The following is an 8,895-nucleotide window of genomic DNA, read 5'->3' on the forward strand; positions in this document are numbered from 1 at the left end:
AATTGTAGTCCTATGTAGTAATGGTTTGGTTAAATTTCATAAATTTCAAAATTGCAAGTCCATCCTTTGTGGTCCTACAAAATATTTTCATAATACAAAACAACAGTAATATCTTAATTTAAAAATTTATGGATTCCATGGTATTCTTCCACGTGAATTGCCTGACTTTGGTGTCAAAATGTATTCAAGAGTTGTTTGTATGCATCTATAATGATTTCTGCAGAGTTTGCGATTTTTTAAAATTTTATCTTATCTGTTGAAATGAATAGTATAGAAATTAAAGAAATTCCTGGTGCTTGTCTGAAAAAAAAGTATCTATGTTTCTATAAAGTTCATAATCTATTTCATTGTCTTCTAGATATAATACTTTGCAGTCTATATTGTTTTATAATATATAGGTTCATTAATAAATGTGTCCTTTCAGATTACATTCTATATAGAAAAAGTTTAAGATTCCTTTCTTCCGAGGTCCTTATATTATTTTATTTCTTTGGGATAAAAAGATAATGTTATCTAATTTCAAGTTTTGTAAAGGTTATTCTATGTAAGGGCCTTTCGAAGGTGAAGATTTAATACACTGATGTCAAACTAACCTGTAATTCTATGAATTACAGGTTTTGTTACACTTGTATTTTTGTAAACATCTTTTAATAACTGTTTTTCATTTCCTGCATTTGAAGAATGAAAAATATGGAATACTTCACAAATTTTCATACCATCCTTGTGCAAGTGCCATGTTAACTTCTGTATTGTTGTAATTTGGGTAGACCTGCTGCTGAAGCATGGAGTATCTTCTTAATTTAAGTAGTTAATGATGCAATCTTTATACAGGCATATATCCTTGGTTGCCTATTTGTAACAAGGAACCTTTATTGTTCCTAAATATGCGATTGATCTTATTTCTCTAAATTTCTGTGTATAGTGGCAAAAACTTATATTGTTTAGTCGATTGCTCACATTTGCAATTTTTTGTCAATGGCTTTTTTGTCGTTTTCATTTTAAATTTGATCATATTTTGAAGCCTTTATAGCTAAGTCCAAAGGTGATGGCTTTTCAAGTACTTATTTATCAACTGATTTAGCTTTGTGGAGCTAATGGATTCAAAGTAAGCCTTGCTTAAGAGCTACTTCTAAACTTCTGCAGCTTAAAATTTCCTAAATGAGGTCTTAGTGGTACAAATGTCTTCCTTACCCTTCACCCTTCATCCATGTAGGAACAGACCAACCAGAATATCTTACCCTGACAGCATAGATTGTCTTACTGGAACAAAACTAATCTTAGATACAAGGATTCATAGAAAGATGAACACTGCAGACCGAATTATTCAGAATAGAAGGTATTTTATCAAAATATAATTGTTTATTATACCTATCATTTCAAAACTAGCTAAAGCCAAGAATGTGAAAAAATTGTTCATATGCATGTTTACCTAATATCCTGGCCTGTCTACCATCCAACCAGGCAGGAACTTACACTACTGACTTTCTTTCACCAAATATTTCCATACCTCCTGGAGAAATCCATATGTTTCTCCTCGATATTAGGCCTTAAATTGGTAATGTTTTAATCAAAGTGTTTCCTCTTGCCTCCAGTCTGTAAATTTACAAATGGTAAAGTTTTAGGTCTAACTCTACCAAAAACTGAGGTAGAGATAATGGAATAATACTTTAAAGCAGAGTTGCCTTTGATACCCTAACCACAACAGAACAATTGCTAACAGAAAGTAATTGAAGACCCATCTCAATTTCTCACTTTCTATAATATTTCAGTGCCCCAATTCCTTGCAGGAATTAGCAGTAAGCAATTGTGAAATGTAAAGCAACTTAAAATGAAAGATGAGATCCCAAAATATGAGAGAAAGTACTGTAGTTCAAACTTTCAATTTACAGATGACCAGCCCATATGAGTAAACAAAATCACAAATGTCACAAGATTATTTTTAATACGCCTCTCCTAATGATGAATGAAAGATTTCAGTCCAGCATAATTAGGACAAAAAATAATTCCTGGAATGATAGATCCATAATTGTTCTACCAAGGCTAGGAAAACTTGACTTAGAGGTCAAATATAATTTTGAAAAACATTAAGTGAGAAGACCCTTAGTACTTCAAAACACTGGTACTTCAGTAAAACTTGGTTCTGTAGTCTAAAAATGTTGTCATTCTCAAACCAATGATAACCTACATTTAATCTCTTGAAAGTATATAACGTTTCAAATAAACTTTTAAAAATCATATTCACCAAAATAACACTTGACAAGTAGATGATAGTGACATTAAAAGTTTTTCAAGTGTAGGAATCAAGTTACAATAGAGTTGATTTATTTACCCAGCACTAATGCCAAATAAGTTCAACCATTCATTAAAGTGTAGAAATAGTATCTTGCACAATTTGCGTTGTTCAGTAGGTGCCTTCCAGAAATGTGTTAAATCGATCAGCCTCCCATAATTCAAACCCAAATATTAGCTAATAAACTAAATTTCATCACATAAGAATGTACATTTTAAAAAGTTACTAATAGTTGCCTTATCATGTGTTGCCTTATCATAATTTCCCTATCTTTCTAACATAGTAAGAAATATGACTTTAAGTCTTGATTATGGGTACTGATCCGAGATGTGACAAACATAAAATTTGTCTTCTATTTCTATCATATTCCTCTACAGTAATAAATTTTAGTTTTCTTCTTTGTCCAAAACTTATAGGTAGTAGAAAATATCGTCCCATGTAAAATAAAATAATGACAAACCAATGTACAAAGCCATTTATAAAAACTGGTAGTTAGTTATAAATTCTAAGTGATTTTTAAACCTTCTTGTTGACTAAAGATTAATCTTCAAAAAAGATGAGAATAAAATCATGTCTAGGTGCTTCACGTCTCCAGTCTTACAAATTGTTATTGCAGATGAATGAATTATGGAAATATAAGCTGACATCAGTTCAAGTATATGCAGGATTGAAACTCCATGGAATGTATATAAAACTTTCAAACTATTAACCGACAGTTTAACAGAATGACTATCAGGAAGTTGAAACCAGAAAGGAATAATAGTAAAGACATAAAATGAATGAAAAACGGAACAAGGGGCAAGTACAGCTAGAATACTCAATGTACAAATGTAATAAAGGAAGTGGTAAATCTAAAATAAATCTTGGAGAAAGGGTTGGTTGAGAATGATAGAAGGAGTGCCTCTGATCCAGGAGCATTGGACAATTAGGTGGACATATTTAATTGCAACACACTTGCGCAACCTTTTGAAATTCAGTTAAAAACACAACTACAAACAAAAACACAAAAATCACAACCAAACAGCAATCTCTAGAAAGTATGTATATGAGCTCACAAAATTTTAAGCAGTTAATGAAGGGCAGTCATGGGCAAACAAACAAAGATATCCAAAGATGGCAGTTTGGGGTAGGGGAGAATTTTGAACAGATTTGAATAGATTCTCAAAGGTTATAAATCACCTACATCGACTGCAAATATTTTCTTCTGTGAGTATTCCTTTTTTTGGGGGGGGGCGGTCCTGGGGCCTAAACTCTGGGCCTGGGCGCTGTCCCTCAGCTATTCAGCTCAAGGCTAGCGCTCTACAATTTGAGCCACAGCTCCACTTCTGGCTTTTTTTCTTTTTGCTTCTGTGATGCTGAGGAATCGAACCCAGGGCCTCAGGCATGCAAGGCAAGCGCTCTACCACTGAGCCACTTTCTCAGCCCCCATTCTGTGAGTATTCTTTGTCTGAAATGGTTACTCCAGTCCTGAGCCACACTTCATAGCTGGTGAAGATAGAATGGAAGAAACAAGATCAAGAACCCATTACACCACTGGAGAGATAACAGTCCTCTATGGTTTTTCTCATCTTTCTTCACTACTCTTTTCTCATACTTTTAATAAAGTCAAGTGATTTTGAATTACATCTTTCCTTCTTTATGAGAGAATTACTGTTTGGTAATTAAATGTCAATTCACAAATTTTGATGTCTTTTTTTTTACGAACTTTGAATTTAAATTCCACTACAATCTTGTATGCGCACAGTGAGAATATATTTCCTGGGTAAGGACAATTCTCAAGGGAACCTACAGGATTTACAGCAAGGTTTGTGAGGCTTGTTTGTTTAGTGTGAAAATGAGCCATATTCACCCACATTGCTCCCTCCCAGCTAAGTCTCCAAGGATTTCTTTGCATGAAAGCCTATTTTCACAGACAATTTTAAATATCCTTAATAGGCTAAGTTGTTAAAAAGTTTGAACAATTAAAATTTACCTGTCATAAATTTTAAAGCTCTTTTGAAATTCATTTATCAGAATCGTGAATTCACCAATCATAATCCCACCTTTACCATCAAAAAGAGTTAACATGTTGTTTTCATGATATAGTGTCCATGAAAGTACTGTTTTCCAGTGGCAAATGAACTCCAAGATATGGAATGAGAGATATTAATTTGCGGTTGTTGTTTTTGATGTACTATGTGATTTCTATTTTCCTTGAGATTTTCCCCTATGGTTTATCCCCTGCTGTGTTTCATTTTGGTACCCTGTGTATTGTGTATACATTTTCGTTAATTAGGGAAGGGAACAGGAACAAAAAAATGGCGAGACAAAGGACAAAGAGCAAACCAATGCAATAGCAATTCACACAACACAATAAGTTGGAAATGTACATTACAACTTTTGTGAGAAAAATGAGAGAGGGGATAGCAAGTTTGAAAAGTTATGTATTCAGTACCTTACAATGGCTGTAACCCCAGTGCACATAACTTTCACATTAAAATTAAATTTAAAAATTTAGCTGATGAAATAAAATTTCACTGTTTGTAACTCACATTAGAGCTCACTCTTCGGTACCTGGGTACTTTGTATATGGCAATAATCAGGTTGATAAATTAGTTTTGTTCTGCTAAACAGGATCATGCTCATTTACATACAAATGCTAGCCATTTACATATGCTTTATAAAATACCTTATTCTCAAGGTAAACAAATTATAAAAAGGTGTCCTATCTGCAGACCAATGCTTTGAGAGTTATACCTGCTGGAGTAAATCCTCAAGGATTACAACCTAACGAGCTCTGGCAAATGGATATAATCCATTTGTAAGCCTTTGGCTGTTTTTCCTTTGTACATGTTACAATAGATATGTATTCCAAATTTGTTTGGGCTTCTGCCCTTATGGGAGAAACTGTTAACCATGTAATAGAACACTTATTGGAAGATTTTGCCATTATGGGAGTGCCTGCTAAAATGAAGACTGACAATGGACCAGCCTATAAAATTATCAGATTTAAAAGATTTTGTGAACTTTATGATGTGGTACATATTACAGGAATAGAATATAACCCCCAAGGACAAGCCATTATTGAATGAGTTCATGGCACACTAAAACAACAAATGAAAAAAATTAAAAAGGAGGAAAAGGTTGGATGAAAGTATGGATATTTTGTGGTATTCCATGCAAAATCTTAAAATAATTTTACATCAAGCCCTTTACGTTCTTAATTTTTTAAACTAACCACAAGGAGATATTTTAACTAGAGCTGAGCGCCATTTTGAACAAATATCAGAAAAACCTTATTTAAATGCTCCCGTATGGATTAAGACTGCATTGGATGCAGAATGGCAACTAGGAACATTATTACATAAGGGGCGAGGATAGGGCTTTGTGTCTACACAGGATGGCAAACAATACTAGCTTCCTGCCTGATGGATACAGACGTGGCCCAGTGAGGACAGCCCCATATCCTGCAAGGAATCGGCCACCAGTTGAGGAAAAAGAAATCCCCACTGCCCACCTGGGGGCAGGTTAAAAAGTTGACTGGAGAAGGACAAAAGATATTACAATGCAATGGTAAACGTGTCAAGGCTGAGAACTTGTTCCTGGCCATGTGTGCCCTGCTTATTGTAAACTCTGTCCATGCTAATGCTAATGTAAGTTATTGGGACTTGGTTCCTAACCCTCCTTTATTGGAACCTGTTGTCTGGGGAGACATGTATATAACCGTCTATACTGTTCCTGTTGTTTTATCTCCTCCTTGGAATAATTTCACATTTTGCAATAAAGATGATGGTACCTTTTTTAAATTTTACTTACTATACTCATTCCTTGCCTCTTTGTCTGGGGCCTTCTCCATGTTAATAATGAATAGGCAACATTGGGTTTTACCTGGGAAACGCACTTCCAATTCTAAAACACAGCTGCAGCAATTAACTACTTGGCCATTAATAGTAGCTGGGAAAGTGTCACTGATGGCGAGTTATCCTTACCCATGTGCCCTGATTTTACTTATATTGATTTAAAATATCAGCCTTTTGTGTGGCAAGAGTGTAGAGGAACATTTGGAAAAATGTTCAATAATTTTATTAATTGAGGACCTTTTGGACAGTTTATTAACACATGTTCAGAATGGAATATTACCAGATGTGATTTATCAAATGTTACTAGGATGCCGGAAGCCATTAATGGATTGCTTACTGGAGTTCGATTGATGGCCTGGGAAGATGGAGGCATTGCAGATGCTCTATGGGCTTTCATGGCTGCACCCACTGCTGTTCAGACTCATCTTTGGAAGGTCGCAGCGGCGCTGAATCCTGTGATGCTATCAAATGGATCGTTTTCAGGGACGGCGAACTCTGCATCCACTTATAATTTTACTTTGTACAAATCTTATGATGCAACTGCTTGTGGAGCTCTGCCTTATGCATTTTTAGTGGGAAATTTTACATTTTCTCCTAATATTCCTTGTTTTAATTGTCGCCTGTGTTCTTGCATTAACTCCTCTCTTAATTTTAATGACAGTATAGTACTATGATATTACAACAAAGAACTCATATTTGGCTACCTGTTAAATTAGGAAGAGAATGGTCCCAAAATAATTTGGATAGTGTTGTTATTGAATTTTTTACCAAACTACTAAAACGTACAAAGCGTATGATTGGAGCCATTGTAGCTGTGATCTTAAGCTTAATTGCTATTACCACTGTTGCTGCGGTGTCTGGAATTGCCCTACACACTTCCTTACAAATTAGCACTTTGTGGAAGAATAGCACCGGGATTCACATGAATTGTGGGTCTCACAGGTAGAAAATTATGCTCTATTACAAGCACAGATTAATATTCTTAAACAGACAGTGGGATGGTTAGGAAACATGATATTGGTTGTGAAAAAACAGTTATTGTTAAAATGTGATTGGAATTTTACTACCTTTTGCATAACTAATGTAAAATATAATAAATCTATATATGAATAGAATGTAATACAGCAATATTTATCTGGAAATTCTACTGCTGCTCAATTGATTGCTCAGTTACAATTTGATGTACATGATATTTTTGGTAAACAATTTACAAATGATGATGCTTCTAATATTGCTGATGCATTTATTAAACAATTGGAAGGGTTGGATCCAAAAGAAATACTACAAAGCATTTCACATACTGCTAGTGGTGTGGAAATTATGGTTGTTATTATTTTGTTTGCACTTGTACTGTTATATTTGATTTTTATGAAACCAATGCAAGCGTCTATGATCACTCTGTGGAAAGTTTTACTTTTAAAACAAAAGAAAAAAGAAGGAAATTTTGAAGTCTCAGGGTCTATGTTGAAAGGGCAAAATGATGCAGACTCCGGCCTCAGGATTATCTGAGGACTGTGTTTGAGTATTAGGAAAGCTCTTGGCATGCCGGACTAGAAGGGAAAATGTCCTCTCTCCCTATCTCAAAACACATGTCACAGACTCCTGGGAGCTGAGGAAGTAGCTCTTCTGATTGCTTAATCATAGATGAACAGCTGGTCAAGCATTTTCCTGATTGGTTTGAACAAGCTCTAAAATAGTTTAGATAATAATATATTAAGACATTGTCTCATAGTTCAAGTAAAAATGTAGCTGTTGAAATTTTTGTGTCAATGTCTTCTGACCAAATCTTGGCAAAGATCATGCTTGCTTGTCATTAAATAGCACTAACAATAAAGCACAGCATGCAGTGCCAATTGCTGTTTGCACTCTGCATCCCCTGTGTCCTGGTGATTCTGTTACCCTTACCCAGGGACCCCAACGCACTAGACGTTGACAAAAGCCCACCCAGGCAGGAAGGTTCTCTAGATTCTTATCTCCAATAAACTTCTCAGCAAAAACCAGACACAAGTGAGCTGAGGTTGAAGTGGTAGGACATGGGCCTTTAGCATAAAGAGGCTCAGAGGCAGTGTCCAGTCCCCGAGTTCAAGCCCTAGGACAAACTAATAAAACAAAAACAACAATAAAAACAAATCCCAAACCTAGCAGTTTTCTCACTGTATACAGAGGCACGTAATTAAGGAAATTGCTACTTGTGTTACATACAGGTAGAAGAAAGATGTCACACAATTATTCTCTTCATACCATGTTATACCAAAGCCTCAAAAAATCGCCCTTTTTCTAAATTTATAAATTAATATCATCCATTTTTTGCCAACTCTGTCTACATTATTCACATTATCATTTTATACATGAAGTGTTGGTATTATCTATTAACTGAGTTCTAACTCTCATGAAAGAATATTCTAGGCAAATAGATTGCAAGAAACATTTGTAAATTTATCAATTAAAGCCTCTACTTAAAAATAATTTTGTAGTATCCTATAGAATATGAAATTACAAACAAAACCAAAATATTCATTTTAAATCTAAACTCTAATTTAGTAAGATCTACATAGTCCTACAGTAGATTAACTTTGCTATTTCTCCAGGCTTAAGCTTTTGTAATCCTTCATCCTTTCCTTGGAATCTATGAGAATGATGATTACTTACTTTTTCAAATTTTGGATGGGAATCATGAGCCATTTTGCATCTAAGAATGTTCTGTAATGAAGAGAACATTTAAAACACAACTGAGGATTATATATGAGTTGCATTTCAATAGGAAAC

The 8,895-nt window shown here is 34.6% G+C and overlaps 1 pseudogene; it reads right to left on the reverse strand.

Annotated features, from left to right (window-relative positions):
• Window positions 1-684: 684 nt before the first annotated feature.
• On the reverse strand, window positions 685-784 carry LOC138828969 (U6 spliceosomal RNA; annotated as a pseudogene).
• Between the last annotated feature and the right edge of the window lie 8,111 nt (window positions 785-8,895).

Source organism: Dipodomys merriami, unplaced genomic scaffold (genome assembly GCF_024711535.1).
Source record: "Dipodomys merriami isolate MVZ:Mamm:240054 unplaced genomic scaffold, mDipMer1.0.p SCAF_169, whole genome shotgun sequence".
Taxonomy (NCBI): Eukaryota; Metazoa; Chordata; class Mammalia; order Rodentia; family Heteromyidae; genus Dipodomys; species Dipodomys merriami.